Source organism: Tamandua tetradactyla, chromosome 25, assembly GCF_023851605.1.
Source record: "Tamandua tetradactyla isolate mTamTet1 chromosome 25, mTamTet1.pri, whole genome shotgun sequence".
Taxonomy (NCBI): domain Eukaryota; kingdom Metazoa; phylum Chordata; class Mammalia; order Pilosa; family Myrmecophagidae; genus Tamandua; species Tamandua tetradactyla.
This window is the reverse complement of record NC_135351.1, coordinates 15,685,581-15,701,830: the sequence shown is the minus strand read 5'-3', so window position 1 is coordinate 15,701,830 and position 16,250 is coordinate 15,685,581. Positions and strand designations below refer to the sequence as shown.

Sequence of the window (16,250 nt, the reverse complement as noted above, 5' to 3'; positions counted from 1 at the left end):
ACTATTATCCTAGAATTCTATATCCAGCAAAATATCTTTTAAAAATAAAGGTAGGTATACATAGAAGACAGGACTAAACAAATGAATATGAATGCTGAATCATTAAACTTGTATCTCTTTTAGGCTCCAGTATTTTAGAGCAGCTAGAAGTAAAAACCTAAAATTGTGAAATTATAACCCATGCCAAAGTCTGAAATATGTTCTACAACTAATTGTGGTGCTCTGCTTGGAAATTTATAGCTGTTTTGTATATATATTATTGTTCATAAAAGAAAAGAAGGAAAAAAGTCAATTGTGATGATAAAAAAGTGTTTAAGCCCACTAGCTTTCTATATGCTGGGGCAGCTGGAAGGAAAAATATGAGAGGATTATATGGTAGCCCATGACAAACTCTGGGATCTATCCTGTAACCACTTTTTGAAGAGTGCTTTGAAAACTAGTCTTTTTTATTTCTTTGCTTTGTATATATGTTATACTATACAATAAAAGAAGTTAAATAAATAAAGGCAGGGCAAGCCATGTTGGCTCAGCAGGCAGAGTTATTGCCTGCCATGCCAGAGACCTGGGTTCGATTCCTGATGCCTGCCTATGCAAAATAAATAAATAAAGGCAAAGTAAAAACATTTTAGATAGACCAAAGTTGAGGGAATCTTTTGCCAACAGACCCACACTGCAAGAAATACTAAAAGGAACTTCTAACATCAGACAGAATCCAGTTCTACAGAAAAGAATAAAGAACACCAGAAATGATTAATGTGTACAAATTTAAAAATGGTATTTCTTTCTTCTTAAATTGTTAAAACTCAATTGATTATTAAAAGCAAAAATCAGTAACAATGTTCTGTGTGGTTTAAAATATATTTAGAGATAACATATATAATAAAAATAAGACAAAGGGAAAGGGGAATATAAATAGAATTATACTATTTTAAGGTTCTTGCATTATGTACAAAGTGGTATTTTAATTATTCAAAGTGTATTGTGACAAATTAAAGATTCATATTGAAATCCTTAGAAGAATCACTAAATATATATATATATATATATATATGAATTGGTGTAACTAAAAAGCCAGTAGAAGAAATAAAAATAACTACTAAAATATACTTGATTAATCTCAAAGGAGACAGGAAAAATGTAGTAAAGGAAGAAAAGAGGGGTTAGATAGAAAAAAGATAACAAACCTAAAGTTATTATTATATTAGTAATTGCATTAAATGTAAATGGATTAATTACTCCAATTAAAGAATATATAAGATTGATGTGGGGATAAAGATCAGTAATACCTAACAGCTACAATATAAGGCAATGGAAGTGGAATAAGAGACAAAGAATGTGAAAGAAGAGACAGTCTTTCATAATAAAAATCACACAGTAAAAACATATGGTGAAACCTACTGACTTTATAAACAGAGAGTTTAAAGTCCCAAATCAGTTAGGGGCTTGATTAAAATCAAAAGCTAGTCCATGTAAGAACTGAATCTAGTACTCAACATTTATTTCTAGTGCCTGATGAAATGTCTAACAGAAAAAAAGGATCTCAGTGTGAGTTGATTGGTTGTTCTTTCCATAATACTATGCTAATCTATAAAATTATAGATTTTAAAGAGTTTTTAAATGTAGGCCTTAAAAACCATCAAGTCTCAATATCTCATTTTAAAATGAGGAACTGAAATCCCGAAAAGATAGGTGACTTATGTAACTTCACATACTAGCTAATGGCAGGTCTAGATCTAGGTCTCTTTTATTTTCGGTTCCTTGCACTTTGGTGTACAAAGTTATGATATATTGGTGTACTGGTTATGATATATTGATAGAGAACATTGCACAAAGAGTGTTACCACAAATCAGACAGTAGACCTTTGAAGCAAACTGCATTTTTCAGTTCTCATTCAAGCAATATGAATGCATCTTTACGTGATGTGCCATGTCCTTACTGCCTTGTTCTTACTTCTTGGCTTCAAAAAGTCTTCATGTTTTCATTCATTCCTATTATGTACAAGACACTGTGAGGGACAAAATGATCAGCCAAACACATATTCATCAAAGACTTAAAATGTCTAGTAGAAATGCCAAGATACATGCACAAATTATTACAAGGCAGTGAGGATATAATGAACCAAAAGAGGGTGGGGGGGGGGAAGTGTCACAGGTGTTCAAAATGAGATGTTAGATCATCATGTGAATATTTGAAATGAAATGTTAGATCACCATGTGGATATTCAAAATGAGATGTTAGATCATCACGTGGATATTTGAAAGGTGAGTGAGTTTCCAACAGAGATGGATGACAGCAAAGATTTTAGGCTAATGCAACAGAGTGAGCCAAGAATGGAATTAGGGAAACTTCTTTCCCTACATTTGGTCAAAGGAATAGTGCAATTTATATGGAACAAGGCTTACATTTAGGAAGCAATAGGAGATAATGATGGGAAGATAGGTTGGAAACTGATAATACCTTGACTACTTGTTCAAAGACTTTGGGGTTTGTTTTGTAGGTCAGTGGTTCTACGACTTTTTTTTTTTTTTAGCATGCAGTAGCATCACTTGGAGAGCTGGTTGAAAACACAGATTTTGGGGTCCCAGAGTGTTGGATTCAGAATTTGCATTTTAACAAGTTTCCAGGTGGCACTAATGCTGCTGGTTCAGGGCTGCACCTTGGGAACCACTACAGAAGGCAGTGGGGGAGTCGCTGAAGGTTTCTAGTCCCAGTGTGAGCAAATGAGGCCTGAAATTGGGAAAACGAATATTAAAAGGACAAGCCTTCATGGAAGTAAACTTTGCTGAAGATAGCTGGAAAAAAAATAAAGAAAATGATGAGAAAGAGAAAGCAGTCAAAGGAGAATCAAGCTTGGGAGAAATCAGCAGTTTGAGTTTCAGCAGAATGTACTGCTGTACCACATGGGACTGGTGTTTCCATCAGTTCCTTCTCTCTCTCGGTCTCTCTTCCCCTCTCCCTTATATTTTGGCCCAATCTTTCAGCACTTTTCCAAGTCCATAAGCTAAGCTAACTTACAAAAGCCTACTTTCTGTCTTTGGACTTCAATTTTCTTAACTTTAAATGGAGTCCGACTAAATCCCATGGTTGGTTGTTTTTTTTTGTTTGTTTGTTTGTTTTTGTCTTTCGTTTTTTCCCCCATGTTCATTATTTTGAAGAAACAGCATGAGCTGAGCTGCTTTGCTTCATTTGGGTCAGGTCTTTGATGCATCTCTATGGAACTCAAGGGGCTTCTGGGAGGAAAGTTTGGAAACCATGGCAATCTCTATCTTTTTCAGTCCTAATGTAAAATGATTTCTGAGTTATAATTATGAGCTGATAAAAGTTTCACCTTAAACAAGAAAGACAAAAAAAAAAACAGAGATCCAAAACTTAGTGGCAGTCAGCAATTCTGGTACGTAGACAAAACACTTCAGAAAAAAGGCCTGCCTAGTTTGTTCATTACAAAATAAACAGATGTTGGCATCTCCTAAAATAGAGATTACTTTGAAGTTATTTATTCCTGTGGAGAATTGGAAAGGAAGACTATAGATCACTGATCAGGACCACACTGATATTTAAATCTCAAAAGACAATGTGATTGTTAACACATCTATACTTATTCAGATAATTCCATTAAAACAAGTTTCACATATTTTTAAGTACAGATTTTGGTTATGTTTTAGAGGTTCTCTGGTAACAATTTTATGGATTTAAAGCACTTTGAATTAGGAGATGAGTCTTTTGGAGTTACATGTATCTTGTGATTAGCATTTAAGCATATACTTCTTTTTACTATTACTAGGTCTTTGTTATTATTTCCACCATTTTTGTCTAATATAATCTATCTCCTTTGTCTTCAAAAGGTAATATTCAGAGATTAGTGCAATATTTATTTCTGGATTTATGATTAATAGAAAATTCCCCTCTCCTGAGCACATTTACAGCAAAAATAATATCAAATGCCCAGGAAAGAAAATACCAAATACAATTTAATTGCCTGAAACATCATAGCTGAATTTGGATGCCAGTAGTCCCTTTTAAAACTGTAGCTCTTTTTGTGATAAAAGAGTACTTCAGTAATAAGTTTGAGTAGAAGCAGTAAGAAGCGTGGGAGGAAATTGAAAACAGGGACAGGCATAGCACTTTATTGTAGGTGTTTTTTTTCCCCTTTCTTCTTCATGATGTCAGTTCTGTACGAATTTAATCGCAGCATGTTACCTTCCTTTTGGGAATTTTCACATCTTTTAAAGCCCACCTGGTTGTTAATGTCAGTTCTCTCTCTCTCCCTCTTTTTCTTTTAAAGAACAATTGTTAAGAGTCTTTGATGCTTACTTGAAAAATGTTCAATTCTGCTGGGTTCAAATGGGGCCAATTCAGACCCTGTCCTTGACTTTGACCAGAGAGAAAGTCTCAGGCAAATTTGGTTCACCCTGCATCACAAAAGACTTCCCAGAATTATAGAATGATTGCCTTTTTCAAAAGAGCCCAATGATTACCACATTAATTGAGGGGGCAATTCTTTCTCACCTATTGTGACTATACAGAAGAAACAGAGTTTGGAAAAAAATTAGGAGCTTACTTAAGAGTTACACAACCAGTTAATGACAGAGGTAGGAGGTAGCTCAACTTCCAAATAGTATTCTTTCCTGCCATGTGCTTATCTACTGTGCTGAAAGACTGGGTTCTCTGATGTATCCTTTGTAGGCAGACTCTTGCTGATAAAGCTCAGGTCCCTAACAGATGTGTGGGGAGGAAGCTGTACATGGTACTGTGTTGCCACCTGCCTTCCTTTTTTCTTTTTTTTCCTTTTTTACCTTATTATCAGACGTATGTACTTATCCATGATGAGAGGAGCTTTTAACTGAGTGACAGGAGCATTGACGAGTTAGTAGATAACGTGGGTATAAACCCCAATATACATCATGGCAATCATCCACTCCCTCTCCTGTGGACCACACTTTACCTCTATAAGCAGGAACTCCTGAAGGTATTGAACATTGTGCCTTTTGGTTAATGATTGAGGCCTGATAGTCCCCTATTATATGCCTGAAGTAGATTCACTACTTAAAAAACAAAAAGTTGAGAGCGGACCACGGTGGCTCAGTGGCAGAGTTCTCACCTGCCATGCTGGAGACCTGGGTTCAATTCCTGGTGCCTGTCCACGCAAAAAAAGAAAAAACCAGTTGAGATGTAATGAAAACATAATAGAGATCATTTTGATGAGGTCTTAAATTATTTTCCAAATTTTATTATGAAAAATTTCAAACATATGGAAACGTTGAAAGAACTGGATAGTGGACACCCATATCCCATTACCTCCATTCAACAATTACATTTTACTGTATTTGCCTTATCATATATCTTTTCATCTACCCAAATAGCGATTTGTGCTATTTTCTTATACCTTTTGAAACAATTTGCAGATGTGTACATTTTACCCATGAACACTTCATCATTCACATCAACTAGAGCTCAAGAGGTGTTTACATTTCCTTCTAAAATGTTCTATGACACGAAATACACAGATCTCAGGTACACAGTTTGATGAGTTCTGAGAACTGCATACACCTGTGTTCTGGACTGAGTCATGTCCCCAACAAAGACATGCTAAAGTCCTAATCCCGGGTCCTATGGATGGGAACGCACCTGAAAATAGGGTTCGTGAAGATGGTTTTAGTCAAGGTGAGGTCAAACTGAATCAGGATGGTCCTTCATCCAATATGACTAGAGTCCTTATAAGTCATTATTTGGACACAGAAGGAGATGACAGTAGGAGTGAGGAAACAGAGGGTCATGTGACAGAGGCAAAATGGAGTTATGGATTGCTGGCAAGCCACCATCAGAACACTGCAAACCTCAGAGACAGCACAATCCTGCCAACACTTTGATTTTGAATTTCCACCCTCCAAAAACGTGAGACAGTAAATCCCCATTATTTAAGCCAACCTACCTATGGTATTTGTTGTAACAGCCCTGGCAAACTAAGACACCCTGCACAACCCAACTTCCACAAAAATGTGGACATTATCATCAACACAATTTCCTCATATTCCTTCTTAGTCAGTTTTTTAAACCATGTAACCCCATCATGACAACCAATGTTTTGACATTTTCCACTGTAGATTAGTTTTGTCTCTTTTAATAACCTCATTTGAATGAAATGTTGTGGGGCCATAAACCAGAGAAGCCATACATTCTTAGGTAAGATAACCACACATTCCCCATAAGCGCATTTGAAAGTGCACTTGCTCATTCCTAAGCAAGACAGCTATCTGTACAGAACCCTCTTACATAACAGTAACTTCAGAGAAATGTGTTTATGATCTTGCAAATCCCAACTTGACTCTGTGCCTTCCTTGTTCTTGCTCCATAAAACCCCCTGTAACTCCTTAGGTGGCAAGGAATTCCACTCCTGACATCCTGCAGCTGCCCAGGGCCAGCTTCCCCATCTGTAAGTTCCCTAGTGAACTGCTACTATTTTGCTATATGAAGTGGCCTGCCTCATTTTTTCAGTCTTAAGTACCCATCAGTCTTGGGTGGAACCCATTCTGTAGGTTAACTGCCAGACAAATGGCATTGCATGTGCTGTTTTGTGTAAGGCTTCTTTCATTCAATGGAGTGTATATGAGATTCATCCATAGTATTGTGTATGGCAGTAGTTTATTCCTTTTGACTCTGAGTATATCCTATTGTATATACCACAATTTGTTCATTCATTCTCCTTTTGATGGACACTTGGTCTGTTTTCAACTTGGGACTATTATAAATATAGTCTTTTTGTGGACGTTTCAATTTCCACTGGATAAAAATTTAGGGATGCAATCATTGGGTCATAGGGTAAATGTACATTTAAGCTTATAAGAAACTGCCAAACAGCTCTCTAAAATGGTTATACCATTTTCTACTTCCACCAATAATTAATGAGATCTTTGGTTTCTCCACATCCTCGCCAATACTTGGTATGGTCAATCTTGTACATTTTAACAATTCTGGTGGAGGTGCAAAGCATATTATTTTGATTATAATTAACACTTCCCTAATAGTTAATACACTTATTGGTCATTCATGCATCTTTCCTTGTGAAGTGTCTGGTCAAATATTTAGTCCATTTTTTAATTATATTTTAAAATATTAAGTGGAAGAAATTGTTTATGTATTTTAAATGCCAATCTTTTGCTGAATATATGTTTTAGAAATATTTTCTTCCTGCTGGGACTTATCTATTCATTTTCTTAAAGGTGTCTGTGATGCGCAGAAGTTTTTATTTTGATGAATGTTAATATTTGTTTTTCTTCTCTGGTTCCTGCATTTTGGAGATTTGACAAATAAATCTTGTCTGATCCCAAGACCCAAGTGTATCCTCCCGCTCTCTCCTTTTATAAGATAAACAATCTATCCTATGTCGAGTATCTTAATTTTATTTCTGTGTATGATGTGAGCTGTGGGTTCCTCCTTTTTCATATTAATATCCAGTTTCTGCATCACTGTTTAAAACACTTTTCTTTCCCCATTGAATTACTTTGGTACATTTGTTGAAAATCAAATACACACAAAACTGTAGATTAGTTTCTGTGCTCTCTGTTTGCTTCCACTGATGTATTTGTTCGTTCTTATGCTAACAACACACTGTCCTGATTACAGTAGCTCGATGCAGTAGTTTGTAGTAATTTTCCATGTAACATAATAAAGGACTCTAACTTTTATCTTTTTCAAAATTGCTTTGGATTTACTAGGTCCTTTATGTTTTATATACATTTTAGAATTAATTTGTCAATTTCTACACAAAAGCTTGGGATTTTGATTGGTATTGGGTTGACTCTATAGATGATTTTTTTTTAGATATTACGTCTTAAAACTTTTGTATCTTCTGATTCATGAGTGTGGTATATTTCTCCATTTGTTTTGGTCTTCTTTAATTTCTTTCAGTAGTATTTTGTAGTTTTGGTATTAAGATCTGGCACATCTTCTGTCAGATTTGTTACTAAATAATTTATTATTTCATGCTATTATAAATATCTTCAAAGTCATTTTATATTTTTTTCCTGGAATTCCTTAAATAGGTATCAGCTATTCAGATCTGCTTTATCTTGAGCCACTTTTAGTAAGTTGTATTTTTTCAAGAAGGTGTCTGCTTCGCTTGTGTTGTTGAATTTGTTGGCATAAACTTGTTTATAAGATTCTTCTAGTATCATTTCAATCCTAAAAGGATTAACCTAAAAGTTAACCATTCTTTCACTCCTGATATTAGTATTTTGTGGTCTCACTCTCTCTCTCTCTTTTCTTGATCAGTCTAGTTAGGTGCTTATCAAATTTGTGTTATTAACTTTTTGATTTGCTTTTTTTTTTCTCTTGTTTATTTGCATTCTATTTTATTGATTTCTCTTATTTTTGTTATTTCCTTTGGGTTTAATTTTCTCTTATTTTTTCCCTAGTTTCTTAAAGTGAAACTTTATTTCATTGCTTTTAGATCTTTTTTCTCTTTTAGTATAAGATTTCAAAACAATGAATTTTACTTTACATGGTGCTTTTGCTATATCTCACAAACGTTCTATGTGGTATTTTCCTTATCATTCAGTTCAAAATGTTTCTCTATGTTTCCTTGTGATTTCTTCTTTGACCTGTGAATTATTTTAAAGTCTGTTGTCTAATTTATACATAATTTAATTTTTTATAGAGATACTATTTTTTTAATTCTATTTTGAACAGAGATCACATTCTATATGATTTCAGTCCTTTTAAATTTAGTGATATTTGTTTTATAGCCCAACATGTAATTTATTAATGAGCACACTATACGTACCTGGAAATAAAATATATTTCATATTGTTGAAGTAATTTTCTATGAAACATCAATTAGGTCTAGGTGCTTAAAAATGCCTTCAGATCTTCTGTCTTTATTGAATTTTTGTCTAATTATTATATTAATTGCTAAGAAAAGAGTGTTAAAATATTCAGTACGGTTGTGAAATTGGCTCTTCCTTTGTCAATTTTTGTTTCATACGTTGTTATTTTGAATCTATTTTGAAGCACATGCACATTTGTGATTTATGATTTTCCCTCAATATAAGCATTTTCGTTTGCATCCTGTAACATGGTTGTAATTGGCTGCTTAAATTCCTCACTGTTAATTCCATTACCTGGGCCATCTTGAGGTCAGTCTCTACTGACTGCCTTTCCTCTTAAATACGGATCATGTTTTCTTCTTTATAATAATCTTGAATTGTATTCTGGACATTATAAATGATATCTTGTACAGACTTTGGATTCTGCAGTGTTTCTGCAAAAAGAATTGATTTTGCAGGCAGATAACTTGACTGCACTCAAACTGCAAACTCTGTCTCCCCCATGGCAGCTAAACTTTTGGTTTAGTTCTTTTAGCCTTAGCTGCTCTGCTAGAAACGTTCTTCATACAGTTTGGGTAGTTTGGGAGCTAATGAAAGGCTTGGGCAGAGTGTAAAAATAGCATTGGAGGCTATTTCTCTCTCTCTCTCTCTCTCTCTCTCTCTCTCTCTCTCCTTCTTTGGGGATTATGTTTCTACTTTCCAGCTGCAGAGATGGACACACCCTCTGTCAAACTCCACTCCCAAGCGTTACCTAATTTCTCTCACCTTACAGTACTATTGTCTGATTTCTATAACCATACAGTTTTATCTGAATTTACATTTCATATAAACTGAATCACACCATACCTAGTCATTTGTGCCTCACTTCTTTCATTCACCTTCAAGCTTTTGAGATTCATTCAGGTTGTTGTGTAGTATTGCTTTCCTTTTCATTACTCAGTAGTGTTCCACTGCATGAATGGACCACAATTTATTTATCCACTTACCTTTTAAAGGACACTTTGGCTATTTACATTTTTGGAATATTACGAATAAAGTTAATATGAACATTCTTATAAAGTCAGGCTTTTGTGCATATATGTATTGTTTTTCTTCTGTAAATACAAAGGACAAGACTTGCTGGCAACCACACAGTTTACCATTTTAGACAACCACCACCAATGCATGAGAGCCCCAAATGCTCTACAACCTTGCCAGTACTTGGTATTTTGTTTCTAATTTTAGACATTCTAGTGAGTGCAAAATGGTATCATATTGATTTTAGATTGCATTTTCCTGTTGACTAATGATATTGAGCACTTTTTCAAATATTTATTGGCCACATTTATATCTTCTTTTGGAAAGTGTGCATTGAAATCTTTTGACAACTTTTATTGCATTGTTGGTATTTTCATTAGTGATTGTAGTGACTCTTTATGTATCCTGGATATTAGTCCTTTGTCAGATTCATAAGGCAAATGCATTCTTTTAGTCAGTGTCATGTCTTCTCATTTTCTTAATGGGCCCTTTTAATAATGAGATATTTTGATAATGAGCTAATTTATCATTTTTTAATTTTATAGTTAGTGCTTTTTGTGTCCTGTCTAACAAATCTTTGCCTATCCCAGACTTATTTCTAGCTACATCATAGTGAATATCAGTAGGTTTCCATAATATTTTTTCTTTCTTTGAATTTTTGAAACTTTGTGTGCTGCCCTTTTATCTACTGTGAAGTGCTTTTTTTGAGGTAAAGACTTATATTTTCAGCAGAGTTTCAACTCTAGATGAGATAATCGGAAGATTAAATAATGTTTCTATAATGCCTTGTGTGAAAAGACGCTTGATAGACATTTGCAAAAGAAAATCAACGTACACATCCAGTAGCAAACCCTGTTCAGCTGTTTTAAAATTTCTGATTTATTGCTGCAAACCTATATGATGCTGTACTTGGAACAAGCCCAGAAGCACTAATCTGTGCAGCCACCGTGCCAAGGCATGTAGGACTTAACACTGAGTCTTGCAGATGCACCAATTCTGCCAAAACATATGGAGAGGCACCTCACTTAGGCTCTTGCTTAAAAGATAACACCTTAGGATGAATTGCAGTCATGCCAAATTAACATAGAAGCCTTTAACGATTTATTTCTGATGAATGACTTGTCATCTAACTTAATAAAGTAGCAATATAACCTCCAAGTAAAAAAAGTACTTTATTTAGATTGATTAATAGATGAAATTATAAATACACCATTTTGGCAAGTGCCAAAATGGATGATGAATATTAACATTCTCTGAGACTGCATTGCAGCTTCCAAAAGTTTATTTTAAGGACGTTTATTGAGAATGATGCTTTTCCCATAAGCACAACTTTTTGTAGCATCTAAATACAATGGTCTTTCAAAATGTATTTAAGATGTAACAAATTATAGTAGAGCGGGTCCGGTTTAGGACAATGTACACCTTCAGAAATACTCCATCATCTGGCTTCCCTTCCTCATTGTGCTGGTTGGGTCTTAAATAAAAGTTTTTCCTCCAAAGGATTTGATTTCTCCTAATCTCCAGCCTTTTTCTACTTCAGTTCTCCAACAAAATCTCACACTCCCATTCTATCCTCTATAGCTCTTTAATAACAGTTAAAGATGTGTTCTAGGTACCCTTTGTATATTATCACCAGTTCCTCACACAGTCCTGTTAGGTACATAGTTTTATACCCATTTTACAACTAAGAAGTTCAGATTCACTAAAAAAAGGGTGCCAAAGCCACCCAGTTGGCAATTGGCAGTTCGAGGATTCAAGCCTAGGTTAGTCTAGCACCAGTGTGTGCTTTTCCCACTAGCACCACCCTCCTTCCCTGGTTCAAGTGCACATAGAATTTACTACAGTGGAAGGAAATTCCAGAGTTTAAACTATTGTCAAGGTAAGCCACAAATACAATCTTAAATTAGTCAGCTTGACACACTGCAAACAGCCTTATAAATATTTCCTGTTGTTTCTCTATGGGAAATCTTGACTCCCAGGGTTATATAGTTTGTTTTGCATCCAACCTTATTTCTCTTCTCCAAAGGTCAGCTTAGGTACATCATTAAGTCTCTGTCTGATGAAACAAAGGATAAAGTCAAATTTAATTTGACTTATGAGGGGAGAGTTGATTGGAAAGGGTGGGCAAGGCTGTCTTTTCTTTGTTTAGGCAATCTTTGCTTGAGCAAATGGAGAGGGAAGGTTCAAAAACCAGAAATGGTAAAAAGGAAGAAGAAAGTCATCCAGTTTGGTTTATTTTCTCACATAGATTATTAGCAGCTAGCAACCTCAGATAAAGAATTTTAATGATCATGAAATATGCATTGTGCTATTTTAAGTCTGTTTCATTAAAATGTTAAGTGTGTGAGAGGTACTGAGAAAAATATTTTCTTACTTAAAATAGCATAAAATATTGATGATCTTTTAAAGCTGCTCAAAATTACTGTTTAACTAAGTGAATTTCATGTCTGGATAGTCAGAAGATATGATAATCACTTTGCATCATATTTTAGTCCCTTTTTAAAGATAGAGCACAACACATACTGTCCACGTATACTTTCATTTTTCTCTGTTACAGGAAATTAGATAACATTCATTCTTGGAATGTATAATCTTTCACTGCTTAAGCCTTTTTTTCCTTCATCCTTTTACAGAAAGGGTTGTTCTTAAAATACTACAAGAGCAAGCAAATCAATAGAGACACCATAGCTGATGGATATTTTCTGTTATATTGATAAAGCTGTCTGCCAAAGAAATTTTGGTCTTCTTTACGTAACATGGTAAGTGTCAATACATAGTAGTTTAAGAAAAACAACAAGAAACAAAGAACAAACATTTTATCATCATCAGGCTTATTATGAATATTATCAATTTGTAACTCACGTTCTGCTGTGGAAAATTGTACTTCAAGATGTCTTTCTCACAAAAGGAGCTTTTCCTTGCCCAATATATATATGTATACATATTTTGTATATTGTACAGTGGAGTCACATTTCATTATTTTTCCATGTGAGTATTTGTCTGTTGAATTTTTGTTTGTTTGTTTTGCTTGTGTGTTTTGGGGGAAGTGCATGGACCGGGGATTGAACCCGGATCTCCTGCATGGCAGGCAAGAATTCTACTACTGAACTACCCTTGCACCCCCTCTGTGCCTAATATTTTAAGTCAGGATTCTTGTTTCTAGCTTCAGCATCTCTGAAAAATGCATATGTGTGCAGGTGTGTATGTGAGTATATATGTGTGTGCGCACACATGCGATTTGTATTATGGGTTGTCATCTAAGTATTTTTGTCTTCAGTAACATAAGTTCAGTTAGCTTTCTTCATTAAGAATGCCATCTGAAAACACAGAGACTCAACAGAGCTGGCACGGTTGGAATAAATCCTTCATTCAAAATCCCATCTTTTGCATATCTATCTAAGCACTTAATGATTAAAAAAGACAAAGAATCATGACTTTGAAAGGGGCTAAATCTGGTAAAAGATTGTTTAAATGAAACTATTTAGTATTATAAAAACACAGATAAATTGTGTGTACTGTATTTACAGGTTATACTCCAGTATTTTTGGCCAATATCCATCAATTGGGAAATTTAATGAATATGGAAATAAATTTGCCACTGTAGATTTTAATATAATTCAGTAGTTGTTCTGCTTCCAGGACAGCAGTTATGCAGCATGTATTTCTTACAGGAAAGCAAGGGAAGGGATACATGTGTCAGGATCCAGGTCTGTGTATGATAGAGACTGAGCCTGGTAAGTAAAGAATTGTGAGATAATCCCTTGGAAGGGAAAGGAAGAGAAGAGAAGGGAGAGAGATGTGAAAGTGAATCTCGAGCGCGGATGAATTTTTTTTTCTTTCTCTTTCTTATTCCCTTAATTCATTTTTAGCTCTGAGTTGCTGAGGTCCTTCTTTGCTGGGTTCTATTATCTAGTCTAATGGGACATCTGGGGATATGAACAAACAAAATTTTCTCTGCGACCAGATCGACTGCTGAAGGGGAGTACTTCCAACAGTGGTGCTTAGAAAAGGTCAGCTGAGCAGAACAAATTGCCGGGATCTGCAATGGAGGTTGGTGCTTTCAACCACCCTGCCAGCACAGGCAATTATATCCTCCCACCTCTTTAATAATCATACGTGTCTTCTCCTTTAAACACTTGATTTTCAGGTTTTGATAACTTCTGCCCACCTTAACTCCCATCAATCAGGCTTTTACGGAGCGCCATGTTCACTTCCCAAAATGAAATCTGTTCTTCAGAACATTTATAAGTGGAACAGGCTCAGAAAGAAAAGTGAATGTCAAATACTGCATTTGTCATATCCTAGTAACAACTAGACTTTCATAAATAATACATGGCCCGATTTTAGCGGGATGGAAACAGAAGATTTAAGTGAAGGAAATCTAAAATTTTGTAGGCAAAATAGGAGAAATTTCCCTTATCCAAAATTATCCCTGAGAATGGCAGACCTAATTCAGTGTAAATACCTCTGAAATTCTATTAAAGATTTTGTGACTGTGTTAAGTAAACTCAGACAGCAAGTCGGGAGATGCAAGAATTCTCATCATTAACTTAATGAAATTTGAACCTCATATGCCTGAAAATATGGAAGGTGATTTTCTCATTTAAAATTAAAAGTAAATATGGGAACAGTTTGCACGCACACCCCTCCCCATTTCCTATTGTGAGACCCGTATTAAATAAGGGAGTTGAAATGTATTTGATTTGTGAACCATTATCACACCATTGAGATATGCTTGCTTTTTTGCACAGTGTCTTCTCTGCAAGTGGCCTCAGGTTTTTCCTTTGGTCACTAAGCCTGATTCAACAGATGACTCTATCCAGGACACTAGGTGGCAGCAAACTGCTGAGAGAAACGATTGGCAAGGGGACAAAGAAGCACTGAACTAAGTTCAGGATGCTCAAAGCAAGACCGGGAAAATGACATGGGGAAGAAATGGAATGGTGAGAAAAGACATCCTCAATTGCAAACTTTCAAACGCATAATTATAAGTACTGTAACTCCCAGTACTATTTTTTCTTTTAAGTTTCTTGAAGCTGTAGCTACTTACTTTAAAACTGTTTTCAGTGCATTGTACACCTAATAGGCCCTAGCACTTTTCTAATGATGGTCAAGGCCAGATACAGTTTTTCTATTGCTCTGGAGTCAAAATAGATACCCAGCTATCACAGCTTCTCTCGTTCGTCACGAAAGGTTATCCTGAAATCTGGGTTGCCAGCTAATCGCTCGCTCTCTCTCTCTCTCTCTCTCTCTCTCTCTCTCTCTCTCTCTCCCTTTTTTTAAGATATGTACTTGCAGTTGTTTTAAGTGGTTCTGTCTAAGTTCAGTAGATTAAAACCAATATATATATATATAGAGAGAGAGAGAGAGAGAGAGAAAATGAATTTACTATCAGCCAAATGGTTGAGTACAAACACTTAGAAAAGTACAAGCTGTTCAACTGCGTACCCATCAGCACTTGGAATTTGCTAAGGCTATTGCCTATGAAAGACTATTAGGCTTGTCAGTAAAATTTCAAATGTAAAAACAAATTTAAAAATTGAATTGTTAAAATCTGATTCCCGGTGCCTGCCCTTGCAAAAAAAAAAAAAAATCTGATATTGAGAACCAATGACCATGATATTTTGCAAATGATATTCTAATTCCCTTGAGGCCTTAAGATTGATTTAGGCTTGAGGAATTTCTAAATTTCTGCCAAGTTTGAATAGTTCTATGTGACCAGGCCATTAGCTTGTTCACTAGACTTTGATTCCTGGTGCCTGCCCTTGCAAAAAAAAAAAAAAAAAATCTGATACTGAGAACCATTGACCATGATATTTTGCAAATGACATTCTAATTCTTTCGAATTGGTTTATAGTCTATAAATCTTTCCTGTAATATTTCTTTGTGATTTTTTTTTCTATTTCTTCCTAGCTCCTAATCAAAGCAAGCTCTAGCTTGGAGAAATCAACATTTTTGAGAGTGTGGAACATCTTAATGATTTTTAAAATGATAATAAACTTGAATAAAGAAGACAAATAAAAAAAATAAGATGTTTTTAAAACAACAATTTTATATGCTCCTAATTGGCCCTTTATGCACTCTTAGGTCATAAGAATGAACATGGATGAAACTAAATAGAAACTCTAAATAGAAATAGAATTCTCAATGATGGAGCCCAAAGTATCAGGAATATTCCAGGGCTCTTTCAGATGACACAGTATTCAGAGAGAATCCCCTGTGCAATATTACCTAGTAAAGTTGTGACAAGGGGGAGTTTGAAGTTTTACAAATTCATTTTGAGGCTTTAAGATTGATTTAGGCTTGAGGAATTTCTAAATTTCTGCCAAGTTCGAATAGTTCTATGTGACCGGGCCATTAGCTTGTTCACTAAGCATCACTAAAAGCCTTCATGAAGCACACAGAGGAGA

At 35.1% G+C, this 16,250-nt stretch overlaps 1 long non-coding RNA gene across 1 annotated transcript; it reads left to right on the top strand.

Annotated features, from left to right (window-relative positions):
* Positions 1–13,624: 13,624 nt before the first annotated feature.
* On the top strand, positions 13,625–15,853 carry LOC143669199 (uncharacterized). The gene is made up of 3 exons (XR_013168777.1): positions 13,625–13,890; positions 14,592–14,783; positions 15,754–15,853. It is a non-coding gene; the product is annotated as an uncharacterized LOC143669199 (long non-coding RNA).
* Positions 15,854–16,250: the final 397 nt, after the last annotated feature.